This window comes from Protopterus annectens, chromosome 12.part0 (assembly GCF_019279795.1).
Source record: "Protopterus annectens isolate FY-2018-M chromosome 12.part0, PAN1.0, whole genome shotgun sequence".
NCBI classification, from domain to species: Eukaryota; Metazoa; Chordata; order Ceratodontiformes; family Protopteridae; genus Protopterus; species Protopterus annectens.
The window spans coordinates 165,557,667-165,571,596 of NC_056746.1; the positions used below are offsets into that span (position 1 = coordinate 165,557,667).

General features: G+C 44.9%; 1 protein-coding gene across 5 annotated transcripts in view; it reads left to right on the forward strand.

Annotated features, from left to right (window-relative positions):
• The window catches only part of TSC2 (TSC complex subunit 2), a 3,048,576-nt gene that overhangs the window by 279,116 nt on the left and 2,755,530 nt on the right, over nt 1–13,930 (forward strand). The window lies entirely within an intron of this gene.

Here is a 13,930-nt window from a genome sequence, read left to right on the forward strand (position 1 = left end):
AGGTTTGGTTTGGGGAGTCATTAAGCATGATGTTCCACCTTGGCAGTAAATATTTCATGTATATATAGACTACGTGGCACTGAAGGATAAAACACTGACTGCAAACCAGACATCCTTATTTTGTTTAGTAGTTTGGCCACTGAAGGAACTGGCTGAAAGGAATGAAGAAAGGGTGCCTAATCGCTTCTTTCTGGGACGAGGGATGGGGGCACATATCTGGGCTGTAGTATTTTATTGCGAATCCACAGTGGAAACACAAGATCACCAGAGGCTCCTGCTTTTGAGATAGTAAAGTGAATTTTACAGAATGATTATTATGAAAGTAGAGGACTCATCCTCAACAGATGTCCAGTGCATGCTAGCGTTTTGGGCCCAAGAATGTATGGGCACTAGGGAATGAGGGCTTAAAAAGACCCCCTTGAACCTGAGAAAATTATGGCATCACTCTTGCAACTGGTAGGAAGTTGATTGTTATGGAGATTGTAGTGAAAAAAATAAATTAGTCACATCCAGTAAGACGAGAGTTAACAAGAACTGGAAAGAAGAAAAAAGAATGAGGGTTTTACATATTATATACTTTAGCTGTTTTCCATTACCTTTGTTTATTATTTGCAATGTGCATTGTGGTTAAGATCATGACCAAAGATGATTAACTGAGATGCACATTCTACTAAAAAGTAGTGGTAGAAATCAATAAAATTGAAGAGGTACAGCATAAGACTATGACCTTAAACAGATGGGAAGTAATATAGGACTTTTACCAAATCTTGTAGCTGCTGTTTAGGACAAAAAGTGAAAGACTGAATAATGAAAGAACGGGGGCACCCAGAAACTGAAAAAACTAAATTTTTCATCAAATCTTTATAATCTGAAGTAATTGTCTTCATTTGATCTTTTGATCTTCAACTGTGGGTTATGGATCCGTATTCGATCCGACTCTGCCACATATCCAGCATCTGATCAGAGCTCAAAGCTCCTCCCCTCACCCATAATGCCCCTTTCTCCTTCCTCCCTTCCGATCTTGTTTGCCGCTTGTAAAGTCCGCATTGTGGTCTGAGCTCTCGGCTTCATTTTTTTGGTGAGTGAGTGTTTTTTTTGGGTTTATTTCTCTCTCTATTTTCTCCTACTTTCTGTTCTCCTCTCCTTGTGGTAGTCTGTTAAAAAAAAAAGTTATGTTTCTACTTTCCTTCCTTTCCATAGTATGTGTGCTTGTGAGTGTGCTGGACCTGACCTGGGATCATGTCTGAAAATCCTAAGCCAGGCTTCTGAAAGCGCACAGTGTGTAGCCATAAGCTCTGCCCAGTCGATGGCCCCACACTGTGTGCGTGGTGTGTTTGGGGCTGACCCACATTCAGACCTCCTGCTCCATCTGTGCCAGGTTCAATCCCAATGCACTGAAGGACAGGAGGGATGAACTAATTCTAAAGGGCATCCTTCCTTCTTCGGGGTGTGTAGTCCTGGCGCCCCCAGCTTCAGCTTTGGCTTCTTCCTCCTCCCATGCCTCTGGGACTCAAACTCCAGCTAAGAGGTCTGGGGAAGGGGAAAAATCTAAAAAGGACAGGCCAAGAAAGTGGTCCCCTGACCACTGTGCTCCGGCAGGCCCTCCACCTAAGGCTAGAACAGTTACCAGACTAGACTCTTCTCTGCTCCGCTCTCCCTGGTTTTCCCCTGAGCCGGAGGCACCCCGGATCCATTCTCCAGTGCAGGCTTCCCCTCACCGTCCCTCCAGGCCAATGTCTGTCACCTTTTCTTCCCGCTCCACCTGGAGCCGTAGTGAAGCAGAGATGGGCAGGATGCTGCGGAAATTCATCCAGACACAGATTCGGATGGGAGTCTTACCTGCCCCCTTTCCCTCTTGAGCAGGGCACACGCAGTCATCCTTTACCCTGATTACTCGTTCTCTGATCTGATCTTCAGTTTTGGAGCCCTTTGTTCCGTGGACTCTCTGGTTCAAAGGGTCAGCGCTGATGGTACCTTACCTCGACATCGGCATTGGCATTTAGCATGTTGGATCCAAGTAGGTTGGATCCGACAGGTCATTGGAGCCATAGTCTCTGCCGCGGATCCAAGGGGATGTTGTCTGCTCTGAGTGTATTGGAGCGCAGTCTTCCTCTCGGTATCTCAGAGCTTGGAGGCTTGGCTCTGGCTCCTCCATCAGGGCAGAGGGAGATGGCTCCTACAGGCCTTTCTCAGGATGTCCGTTCTCCTTCGGCCTTTGTGGTTGAGAGGGTTCTCTCGGTTTCATCGAGACCCTTAACCATCTCGTCCTCTGACTCTGTCCCAACTCCCTCTGTTTTGGGTATGGTTCAACCAACCTGCCATTTCAGGAACAACCTGCTGCCATTTTGCCTCAGGAAGCTCCCGTTTGGGAGCAGCAGGACATCGATGAATCCTCCCAAGAGTTTCCCACTGAAGAGTTTCCTTGCAAATGTACATGCAAAAGGAGGCACTTAGACTCCCCTCCGGAGTCAATCAGCAAAGACACCGGTTTGGAAGAAGGGAAGGTTCCCCCAGGTCACACCCCCCCGGGGATGTCTTGCCAGAGGGGGGGGGGGTGCTCTGCCCAGAAACCTACCTCGGATGAATCAGTGTTCCTCGAGGCGTTTGACAAAGGCCCCTCTACTTCCTGGGTGTCCCCTCCTGTGGAGCTTATAACATCCCAGGTGTAGAAGGAACTGGACACAATGTACCACATCCCAAAGTGCCTGGATAAAATTCTTAGCCCACCTTCTGATAGGACACACTGGAACAAGGAGTCCCTGGTTGATGCTATGATATTGGCAGCTGCTACTAGGAACAAGATCACTCAGGTGAGCTCTACAGTTCATCCTCCTGACCAAGAGTCAAGGACACTGGACTGATTTGGAAAGTGGGTGTACGCTTCATCGACGTTTCCAATAAGAGTGCTGAATTACATGGCACATGTAATTTGGCCGCAGCGATACCTAGTGAAGGAGATCGCTGAGTCAGTCCCTGAGACCATATTGGCAGAGGACAAGAAATGTTCCACTCATATGGCCACTCTGAAGTCGGTCCTGAACACCTCTGAGTCGCCTCTCCCATGCTACTGAGGGAGCCGCTAGGGTAGCTGGTTCAGACATTGCCATCAGGCAACACGCCTGACACCAGCTCTGTCAGTTCTCAGAACCTTTTAAGACGTCCTGCACCAATGCTCCATATGACTGTTCCTCCCTGTTTGGAATGTCTGTACGTGAGAAGGATGGGAAGACTGTGTGCCATCGGGATCCACTTCTCTGCCCCTCAAAGTTCCTTTTCTAGGAATTGTAGAGGGACTAAGAAGATGTGGTTCCGAAAGTCTTTGGAGTTTTCCTGAGATACTCAGGACTCACCTTCCCACAGGGGCAGAGGAATATATGATAGACATTGCCCTAGAGGCAGAAGGGGGGGGGAGCTGAGAAATTACAGGTCTCGAACCTTTCTCGGACAGATCCTCGCAACAGCCCTGAAGGGTTGCGCGACTGTCAATCTCTGGAGGCTGTCGTGGGCTGCTTATTGCTACACCTAATGGAATGGTTGTCCATCAACAGATAATTGGGTGTTGCAGATGATATCCAGAGGTTATTCAGTCCCATTCGTCGAGCCACCTCTATCACCAAAACACCTCCCGGACATTCTAACTGCGCACAAGGAGGCTGCAGCACTGGAAATAGCAAAGCTGCTAGAAAAATGGGTCATCCAACATGTCTACCAAGACCAGTCTGGATTAGGCATTTATTCCAGGTTCTTTTTAGTGCCAAAGAAGACAGGGGACCTAAGACCAATTTTGGATCTTTCCACCTTGAACCAGTCAGTGGCCAAGACAAAATTTTGGATGGTCACCCTTCAGTCCATCCTGCCCTTCCTGCAGGCGAACAATTGAATGTGCTTAATTGACCTTCAAGATGCATACTATCATATCAAGATGGACAGGCACTCTTACAGGTTTCTCCAGTTCCATCTGGGAGCTGATCATTATTAATTCAGAGCGCTCCCCTTTGGTCTCACCACAGCCCCCAGGGTGTTCACCAAAGTGATGGAAGTAGTAGTGGCTCACCTGAGACTTCAGGGCGTTCAGGTTTTCCCCTACGTGGACGATTGGCTCCTCACTGCCCCTTCCAAGCATCAACTGTCAAGCGAAGGATTCCTTCCTTTTACTAGCCCAGAGGTTAGGCAATCACCATCAGTCGCAACAAGTCATCTTTGACCCCAGTTCTTCCTTTACTCCAGACAGGATACACTGTATGAAGCTGCATGTTCTTTGCTTTCTCCAAACCCAGTCTCCAACAGCAGTAGTAGTACTGCGGGCATTTGGGTTTAGGGCGGCCACGATCTGTCTTCTACCCTTGGCACATCTTCACATGCAGATCCTCCAGTGGACTCTCTCTCATACAATGATCACTGCTAGATCTCCCGTTGTCGTCTCCTGTTCGAATCTCCTGAGTGTGTAGGACCTCTCTTTGGTGGTGGATTCATTCTCCAGACCTAGTCTGGGGATGTCCTTTTCTCCCTTCATTTTCCAAAGTCACGTTGACCACAGACGCCTCCCAGCTGGATTGGGGGGGGGGCATTGCTTCGGAAGGATAGTCCAAGGCACATGGTCCCCTTCCAAGACCAGTTTGCTTATAAACGTCCTAGAGATGAGGGCAGTGCTTTTGCGTTGCAGGCTGTCCATGCCCATCTTCCCTTAGGGATGATTGCTATCCAGATGGACACCATCGGTGGTCTTGGTACATTAACAAACGGGGGTAACCAGATCATATCCCCTTTGTCGCAAAGCCATGAGGTTGTGGGAATGGGTGGTCTCCACTGGCCAGTTTCTGGTGGCAACGCACATTCCGGGACGGTCCGACTTTCTTGCAGACAGGCTCAGCAGATCCTATCCTGATGCCTTACGAGTGGTCTCTGAATCCTTCAGTAGCCGAACAGATCTTTCACAAGTAGGGTTAGCCTTGCTGCTATCTTTTCGCATCTCCTTCCAATGCGAAATGCAGGGAGTTCTTCGCTCTGATTCCCCCTCAGGGAGAAGCCCCCAGAGACACATTAATTCATGCTTTGCCTCCCGGTCTTCTGTATGCTTATCCTCCTCTACCCTTGAGAAATTTTTGTTCTCTGGTAGTGACAAGGTCCTGTTGGGTTGGGTGTAAGTAAATGATTGGGCAGTAAACTCTATCGAAGGGAGGAAAGAGACGGAGGCATTATGGGTGAGGGGAGGAGCTTTGAGCTCTGATCAGATGCTGGATATGTGGCAGAGTCTGATCAGATACGGATCCGTAGCCCACAGGTTTAAGACAAATGAAGAACTACTCAGATGGAATGTTATGGTGAGTAAATAACTTTTTTGTTTTTGCAGTGTTAATGGTCCTGGTCTCTAAGTGGCGATATTCTAATTTATCAAGCCCAGAAACTGTGATGGAGGTTCCAGGGTGGTGTTATGTAATTTTATAGTTGAGGGCTTTAGTTCTCTTGTGTAATTTTTTATGGGGACATTAAGTGTACTGTAATGAGTAATTATTTTCTTTCTCTGCTGACCAACATTATTACTATGGTGTTTTCTTAAATTATTTATCTGTAGCAAAACTTCAGTTTGTCTTTTGTAACTGTAACTTAATTTTTGTTTTGTGTTCAATTTTTATGTAGCATTTTAAGGTGCATTTTAACTGTTATGTTTGAAACGGATTATTCAGTGCTTTTGTTAACTCTAAGGCGGACCTGGGCATTGCATGGCCCACAGGCCACATCCATCCATTTGGCTGTCCCTGACTGGCCCGTGAAGTCAGACAAACCCCCCCCAGAATTATCCGATTGCATCTGTACATGTGTCTTTCATTCATTGCATCTTTCTTACCGCTTGGGATTTAGATTTGGATTTGGCATTTGTTCATTGCTTCTTAAGGGAGTTTAGCTGCTGTTGCTTCTAAAGGAGGGAATTTGGCTGTTTGGTTCATTGCTGCTCCATGGAATCACATCTGCAACAAGTGTGTGTATACAATGCCTCAAGTACGGAAAACTGTTGGTTAGTGTTATTGCTCAGACTCCAACCTTGTACCTTGGGCACAAGAAACCGCCTGAATTTTCGCCCCTACCACCACTGAGAAACTGCTTTTTATAAGGCTGTTTTGGGGATGGGTACTGACCCTGTTTTAACAAACAGTGCATTGGGAGAAAATGCTTGTGACCATCTTTCAGGAAATGGATGGTACAGTAGCACAAAACCTTTTACTGTAGCAACTTTCTAAGATTATGTACAAGCAATATTTAAAATGTGTCCCTGATTTTGAGCCCTCCCCCAATAAAATTTGACTTTTTCCAGATTTCTTGTGCTACAAAGTTGAGAGATATGGCTGAGTGTCACGTGCATTCTACAGGAGTGAGTGTCAGTTGCATTTTACAAGGAGCTGAGAGCTTCATGGGAAGAGAAGTTGTGCTGGTTATGCCAATACTGTTTACAATGTCCAACTCCTTAGCAAATGATAATCACTGTTGTGGTTTAAGTATTTAAAAGCATTGTTAGTAGCACAACAGGTAGTATACTTGCTTTTGATGCAGAAGACTGTGGGTTCTACTCCCGCAGCATGTGGATGGATTGCTGATGCCATACTGTGTTGTACTTTAAAAGGGGTGGATAATACTGCAGCCCTCCGTTACAGCTCTATATAATATGAGATTTTTCAGATGATGTTTAAATTTGGCATTGTGACTGTAATACTGGTCGATTGTAATGACAAAAGTTTGAGTAGAGACTTTTACTGACTAAATATTCCGAATTGGGCAGGTTTTTCTTTCTAGGTTCATACATTTCTCTCATTGCTTACTGGAAAAATATTTGAAACTACAAAATTAAAACATGCTCTGACTTGGTGCTGTATTATACAGGGAATATAATTTAATACAATCAGGAAAGTGTATTCATGTATGCATGGTCCTAAAAATGTGCACGGGGCTTATGATTGAAAAACAGCCCAAAGGTAAACTTTATCCACCACTGACCAGATGCATTTTCTTTGAATGCGAGTTTCAATGCTATTTCAATGAAAGTGAGTTTGAAGGGCAAAGAAGTTTTAATGTTAAGTCCGTTTTCATTGTGAGGCTGTATTGCTTTGTTTAGCAAATGTCTGTTGGTGTTTGTGCTATAAAATTTGAAACAAGTTTTAAAATAAACCCCAATACTGTAGGTTCATAGATCAGTACAGTACCAGGCTAACTGTTGATTAAACAGTGATGTAATGTTGATGTTTTCACTGTGCCCGTTTCACATTTTTATAGCCTAATCGTAGCATCTACCAGTAGCAGCTAATCAATACCATACAATGTACTGCTTTTTATAACGTGATAAAAGTAATGTGGATCAGAATTGAGTTTACACTATTGGTCCAGCCCTCCAAAACTGCTAGAGTTTCTCATGTGGCCGCTTGGGAAAATTAATTAACCACCCCTTCTCTAAAGTGTAGTTCCAAGTTTGAATGTTGTCTGGATGGGAAGCTGGTCTTTGATTGGTTAAACCCATTTTAAAGGCTGAATTGCAGACAGTACCTAAGATTAAAACTTACTGTAACTAATTGTATTACTTTGTTCTCTTAAGGTTGCAAAACACTGCAGTGTAGCTGTTCCACACTTTGTTTAAACTGCTTGCATGGTATTACAGATGACATGACAAAATAACAAAGAAGTAACATGTTTGAGGCTCTGAGAGATAGAAGGATGGATCCCGGACTGGGACTCTGGTGACTGGTTCGATTAGTGATTCTACACCCTGAAGAGCTACTAGGAACTGGGGAGGAGTAGAATTGAACACCTGTACAAAAGGAAGGGGCAGAGTTTCTAGCAAAGTACCAACAGATGTTCTTCGTCTTCCCTTGCTGCAGTCCTGACAATTGGGTATAGTCCGCGTCCCAGTCGGCCCGAATACCAGAGTATAAGGCTGACGTCGGTCATGGCGCCTTAGACTGACGTCAGTACGTCAGGGTACTAATGCGCATGACCGACGCCATTTCCTCAGTCTTTTTTGCCGCATGGTCCGATGCAGAAGCAATTTTGCGAGTGCAGGTTGGCGTTCTGAGATTTTCCGAAACCGGAGTTTCAGACTGAATACAGAGTTGGCTAAGTAACCCGTTAGAACATTTTGGTTTTTTCTTGCCTCAGTATTTTACCGGATGTCAGAAAAAGTGAATAACTGTATTTCTTGTGGGAAGCAGATACCGCATAGGGATTATCATACTTTGTGTATACCTTGTTTAGGGCCTGAGCACGGCGTTGTTGGTTGCCGCTCTTGTGCTAGATTTAACAAGCGCACTATTAAGAGGAGGCTTGATTGTGCTAGGTTAGTGTTTGGGAAGCGTTGCAATTATACTATGCCGTCGGATACTCCGACGCCTGCTTCATCTAAGAAGCGCAAGGACAAAACAGTGAAGTCTAGGGGTGAGGAACCGGCAGTCCCGGACGTCGGTCCTTTAGAAGGCTCAGGGGAGCCAGAGGTTTTGCCAGGTGTCTCTATGGAGTCTCAGGCAGATACTTTACTGTTACAGGATGTGCCCTCTCAGGAGGTAGGCCAGGCTGAGGGGGCTTCTCAGGCAACTGTTCTTCCCTCTCTTCCCAAGGTAGTTAGGGCCTCTCCTTCTGTTGCCAAAGCTTCTTTTAGAGGAAGGCCCAGTTCAGCTTCTGTAGGGGCTTCTCCTAGCATTTCGGCTCTGTGCCTAAGAAACATATGCTTAAAATGGCAGAAGATTTGATTACTCTGATTAGAGGTTCTATGCCCCACCTGATAAGAGGCCTAGGGTGGAACAGGAGTTTGATAGTTTTGAACAGTGTTCACAGGCTTCAGAGTCTTCTGTGGAAGACTTGCAAGAGTTTCCTACTTATTCTGATTCTGATGTGGATGATTCCACTCCTTCAGCTTCTCCTCCTGAGGATTTTTCATTTTCAGAGACTCTTCACTCCATGAGGGAGCACTTTAAATGGGAAGGCCAAGATTACTCTGACTCCAGAAAAGGCTTAGGGAATTCTTGTTTTGCCCCAGCATAGGCCCTTAGCTATTCCTCCGGTGTTGAATGTGGTGGAGGATGTTTTTGCAGAGGCTTCTCTGAACCCTGATTCCTTGCCTCCTGCTCCTGTTAAGCCTGATAGGTATTATAGGGTGCCGAAGCTCATAAGTATTTGTTTAAGAGTCCCAGGGCGGACCCAGAAACTGTTTCTCAGGGGCCTAAAGGTGTTAAAGCTTCTGTGGTTAAAAATCCTGTACCCTCTGATAAAGAGGCAAGGGCTTTGGATAGGTGGGGTAAGAAAGTATATACTTCTTCCTCTCTAGCCATGGGGCGTTGAATTGTCAATTTCATATGCTGAAATATCAGAATTATCTCCTTTCACAATTGAAATCTAAGGTGGATGCTTTGGCGGAAGGTATTGAGTGTAAAGAATTGCTGGATTTGGTTCATGTGTCTGAACAAGTGGGTAAGCATTCTTTGCAGTGTGGTTTTGATGCGGTTCAGGCCTCCTCGAGGGTGGCTGCTACTAGTTCTGTTCTTCAGACATGCATGGTTGAAGGATCAGAATTTAGCTGAGCATGTTAAGACCAGGATTTTGGATGCTCCTTTACAGTCTGATGTGTTGTTTGGACCGCCTGTGGAAGCAGTTTTAAAGAAAATGGAGGACAAAGCTAAGTCTATGCAGACTGTTAAAGATTTTTTGCAGGTGCAGCCTCCGAAGTTTAGTAGAAATTGGCCTGCTAAGGGGTGGTCGTATCCTGCTTATGGTTCCCAGTCTAGGGGTAGGTCTAGGCGTGGTAGGGGCAGGGCTCAAGGTTCGTTTAGGCCTAGATCAGACAGTTCACCTGCTCAGACTTCTGGTGAGGGCAGGGGTCAGTCCTTTCGTAAGCAGAACCAATGACCTGCCTTTTCAGCTGCCAGTGGACTCTCGTCTGGCAGCTCCTTTGGGAGGAAGATTGTCTCTTTTCAAAGAAAATTGGGATTTAATCACTCAGGACAGATGGGTGCTGGATATCATTCATCACGGGTACAGATTTTATTTCCACACAATGCCCCCTTTCAAAGGCATGCCAGATGTTCCTCCTCCACAAAGAAAAGAGGCTCACAAGCAAGCTCTCCAGTTACTCCAGATAGGGGCTACTCAGCCAGTCCCTGTGTCAGAAAGGGGCTTGGATTTTATTCTCGCCTGTTCCTAGTACCAAAGAAGGGGAACACGTGGAGACCAATTTTGGATTTATCTATCCTCAACACTTATCTGGACATTCCCAAGTTCAAGATGTCGGCGTTACAGCAACTGTTACCTCTGCTGGGCAAGGATCACTGGATGGTAACTTTGGATCTCAAGGAAGCTTACCTTCATGTGCCCATAAGGCTAAGTTGCAGAAAGTATCTGCGGTTTCGAACTGGAGATTTTCATTATCAGTTCTCTGCATTGCCCTTTGGCTTATCTACTGCCCAGAGTATTCACAAAGGTTCTGGCTCCAGTGATAGCTTACTTCAGGCTTCAAGGCATTCAAATTTATCCTTACTTGGACGACTGCCTGATTCTGGCTCAAGAAAAGGAACACCTTCTACAGCATCTGGAATATGTCATAGCAGTGCTAAGATGCCTAGGGTATTCTGTGAGCGAAATAAAGTCCAGTCTAGTACCCTCTCAAGACATGTGCTTTCTGGGTGTGAGACTGAATACAGCAGCCCAGATGGCCTTTTTAACCCCGGACAAACAAAAGAGTCTGTCACTTTACTTCCACCAACTATCTCATCAGTCCGTGCTGACTGCAAGGACAGTCCTTCAAGCATTAGGGTTCATGGCATCTTGTATTCTGGTGCTTCCCAATGCCAAACTGCATATGAGGAAGCTGCAATGGTATCTCAAAATGTATGGACACAGCACTGCCAAGATTTGGACACTGTCATTCAAATAATACCTTGCCTTCAAAAGGAATTCTTGTGGTGGGCTCAGGAATGTCACCTAAACAAGGGACTCTCTGTGACCCGGCCAGAGGCGAGTCAGATTTTAACGACAGATGCCTCGGACACTGCTTGGGAGCTCATCTAAATGGAAAGTGGATACAAGACAAGTGGCCTGCCAGACTACAGCATCTACATATCAACATGAAGGAGATGTTAGCAGTCCAGTTTGCATTGATGGCGTTCAAGGAGTTACTTCTTCCAGGGCAGGTGTTGATTCTGACAGACAACACAACTGTCATGTGGTACATCAACAAGCAAGGGGGAACACATTCTTATCCTCTATGCAGGCAAGCAATGATTTTATGGGAGACTGCGTTAAGCCTGCAACTGACTCTTCAGGCAAGGTTTCTGCCAGGAGCACAGAACTCCTAGCAGATGTATTAAGCAGACAAATCATGGATCCCCACAGTGGAAACTGGATCTTCATGTATTTCAGAAATTGACAGTGTCATGGGGAACTCCAGACATAGATCTGTTCGCTTCTCCACTAAACCACCAGCTGCCAAAGTATTGCACAAAGGGGTTTCATCACACAGCTTGGAAAGTGGATGCTCTGTCTTTCAGTTGGAAAAACCTTCATGTCTATGCCTTTCCACCTCTACCTCTTCTTCCAAAGGTATTACTAAAGGTCAGACAGGACAGGCCAAGGATGATTTTGATAGCTCCAGATTGGCCTCGGCAACACTGGTACCCACTTCTAAGGAGTCTTGTAAAGAAGCCTCCATGGCCTTTACCTCTGATTCCTCATCTGTTATCTCAGAAGGACGGTCATCTGCTCAATGTCAAGCTTCAATCTCTTCATCTCACAGCCTGGCATATTCTGTGTTGAAGCATGGCAGGTCTCAGCTTCCTCAACAAGTTTTAAATGTGATTATGGAAGCTAGAAGGCCTAGTACTAGGAGAGTGTATGAAAAATGGAAGAGATTTTTATTTTGGAGTACAGCAAAGAATTTGGAGATTTCAGAGCCTAATTTGAGTGTGGCTCTTCAATATCTTACTGAATTATTAGACAAAGGTTTGTCTTTCTCTTCCATAAAGATTCATGCTGCAGCAATTTCAGCTCACTATGACTGTGACCCACCTTTGTTTTCGCATCCTTTGTTCAAGCAGTTTCTTAGAGGGCAAAGAATATAAGACCCCACGTAGAGCTCCTACTCCTGCTTGGGATCTCAATTTTGTGTTGGAAAAACTTACTCTACAACCTTTTGAGCCTGCAGCTACTGCTGAATTGAAATATTTGTCATGGAAGACTGCTTTTCTGTTGGCTATTACTTCTGCAAGAAGGGTATCTGAGTTGCAGGCCCTTATGGCAGTAGAGCCCTTTTTGATTTTCCATAAGGACAGGGTATCATTACGTACTAATCCTTCCTTTATGCCTAAGGTGGTTTCTAGTGTGGCTTTAAACCAAACTATTCATTTGCCTACGTTTTTGCAGATCCTCAAAATAAAGGGGAAAAGATTTTGCACACTTTAGATGTACACAGGCAATTGCGTTATTATTTGAGCAGGACTAAAGATTTTAGGCAGTCTCAGCAGTTACTTGTTTCTTTTGCTTTAAGTTCACAGGGCAAGCCTGTGTCAAAACAAACTATTTCTAGGTGGATTGGCTTTTTGCATTGCATTTTGTTATTCCCATCATGGCAAAGAGGTTCCAGCTGGGATTAGGCCTCATTCCACTAGGGCTACTGCCACTTCAACAGCATTTCTAAGGGGTGGCAACTAAGGATATTCTGGAAGCAGCTACTTGGAGTTCAGTGCATACTTTCTCTAGGCATTATCACCTGCCTATATACTCTAAGACTAGAGCTGGTTTTGCCACAGCTGTTTTACAAGGCATGTTGTCAGCTCCTGCTACTTTATAAATTGCCAGCCTCCCTTACCTCTGCTTTGGGATTCTACCCAATTGTCAGGACTGCAGCAAGGGAAGACGAAGAACATAGTACAGTTTTGTACCTACCATAAATGTAGATGTTCGAGGATTCCCTTGCTGCAGTCCAATTTACCCTCCCTCCTTCCCCTCTGTGTTTCAGGGTGGTTGTGTAGGTGAGTTTACATGCTTATATTTTTTGTATATATATTACTGTATATATTGTACATGTTTTTTTGGTGCAGGTTGTTTTTTGGGACTTGTCTTTTTGGGTCTTCTGACATCTGGGGCAAGAAAAGACTGAGGAAATGGCGTCGGTCATGCGCATTAGTACCCTGACGTACTGACGTCAGTCTAAGGCGCCATGACCGACGTCAGCCTTATACTCTGGTATTCGGGCCGACTGGGACGCGGACTATACCCAATTGTCAGGACTGCAGCAAGGGAATCCTCGAACATCTACATTTATGGTAGGTACAAAACTGTACTTTCTCACTGGGGGCCAGGAACTCTAGTGATTGGCATGCATGCACATTTGATAATGGTTGGGGCAGTGGGAAGGGCATTAAAAAAAAAAAAAAAAAAAGCCCTCTGTAGTCTGCATTTTCCCACTGTACTTAAAACCTCTGATCACTCTTTCTTAGTCCTGCAACTGCTTACACTCCGATTTCTATGTATGTGGAGACCTGTTCAATTGGGTGAATAGTTGGTGGAAATTGTGGAGTAAAAGCTTGAGGATGGGCTGCAGTACACAACTAATGTAAGGCCATTATGATGGGGGGAAAAAATGAATTAAAAAAGTAAGAAAATTTGATTTCGCAAAAAGCCAATGCACACTGAGGTGGTTTTAGTTAAAAACAGCAAGAGTAACACTTGCTCTTTTTGTAAAGAGTGATTTTTTTTATTAAAGGGAAATCACGGATAGGAAAAAAATGGCATTTGGATGAAGCTTTTTTGGAAGAATGCTGTGAAAAGGGCTCTGTTGGAAGTATTGCAAATGCCTTTGACTTTAAAAACTGTTTTTCAACATGTTTTGTAGAGGTACTTCGTACTGGTAACTATGAAATATTTCAGTTTCTATTTTTCTTACTGGTGGTACTTGGTAAAAGTG